Here is a 1,809-nt window from a genome sequence, read left to right on the forward strand (position 1 = left end):
TGTCGTAGTTGCATCGATGGTGTAATCTATGAAACCCCTTTCATAATTACCACCATACTCTGATCAGAGATTTCAAACTACATATACATGAAAAACACATAGGATATCCATACCCGTAGGTAAGCGGTGAATCCCCGACTACAATGCATCGACTCCTATATGTTTCGACAGAACACCCAACCTTGCCACCTGATGACCCCATGAGAGTCGGTAAACAAGTCAAAGTGTAATTCTAGCACATAGAGTCTCAATGTTGTCCCGGGTCATAAGGACTAATGGTGTACAACCATAAACTAGGACTTTTCCACTCGATAAGTGTGAACCACTTGGAAAGTCCTTTAATGGAGGGTTGTTCAGTGTACTCTACCAATGTCCCTTATCTGCATGCTCGGACATCATAATGTCCCTTACCAATGAAACATGGTACTCACATCGCAGATACTAGTCTCAAGCTCGAGCGGCCTATATCCTTCTTAGCGGCGGCTGAATCGACTAGGAACCGTTTAGAATATACAGTATTTCAAATATGAGTTTCATGATACTTATCATATGAGCATCTCATATTCTTTCTACTATTTGTATATTCAAGGGCTTTATCTATGCGTGTGTGTAGAGTGTGTGTGCGTGTGTTAGAATTATGTAGGGAGTGATTTTTGCTTAATTAAACCATTAACCATGCTAATCAATATACTAATTAAAATGTTACTCAATTAACCAATTAATTAAAATACTATCCCTACTAACCTTTAAATAAAATCCCCTAATTAAAAATAACACAACCCAAATGCTAACTTTAAAAGTTTTAAACTTTTAAATCAATAAATAAATAAATTAGACTTTAAAATACTAATAACTTAATAAATTGGTTAAAATGCCGTATTCATAACTTAAAATAAAATACCACGTTTAAAATCGCCAAAATCGTCACCGGTCTCTTTTTCTCACTTACGCCTCGAATAATCGCCTGAAACATGAAACTCGAAAGACATTTTAACGTGCATCACAATAACATGACTAATTTAAAATAATACATTTAAATAAATTATGCATGGCTAAGAAAATCATTTTAAATTAAATAACTTATTTAACAAATAAATAATGCATGGGTTTTACGTGTACGAATTTGGGCTCTACAGTTCCTCCCCCACTTATAAAAATTTCGTCCTCGAAATTAAGTCTCGGACTCCCAAGTAGCCTCTTCCACTGATTGGTTTAACCACCGGACTTTGACTAGCTTAGACACCTTGTTCCGAAGTCTGCGCTCCTGTCTGTCTAGGATTTGGACGGGTCTTTCCTCATAAGACAGGTCTGGTGTCAACTGTAACGGCTCGTAGCTCAGAACATGCGAAGGATTAGCCATATATTTCCTCAGCATCGAGACATGGAACACATTGTGCACTCCGGCCAGATTCGGCGGAAGGGCAACACGGTAGGCTAGGGTCCCAACTCTGTCCAAAATCTCAAACGGCCCAATGAACCTCGGACTCAGTTTGCCTCTCTTTCCAAATCTCATAACACCCTTCATAGGTGCTATCTTGACGAAAACGTGATCACCAACGGCAAACTCGAGATCTCTCCTCCTCTTATCAGCATAGCTCTTCTGACGGCTTTGGGCAGTCTTCATTCTGTCACGAATCTTGACCACCACATCTGCAGTCTGCTGAACTATCTCTGGACCAAGTTCTGCTCTCTCACCAACTTCATCCCAATGAACTGGTGATCTGCACTTCCTTCCATACAATGCCTCATAGGGAGCCATACCAATAGATGCTTGGAAACTGTTGTTGTATGTGAACTCCACTAGAGGTA

The sequence above is a fragment of the Primulina huaijiensis genome, chromosome 4, assembly GCF_012295235.1.
Source record: "Primulina huaijiensis isolate GDHJ02 chromosome 4, ASM1229523v2, whole genome shotgun sequence".
Taxonomy (NCBI): Eukaryota; Viridiplantae; Streptophyta; class Magnoliopsida; order Lamiales; family Gesneriaceae; genus Primulina; species Primulina huaijiensis.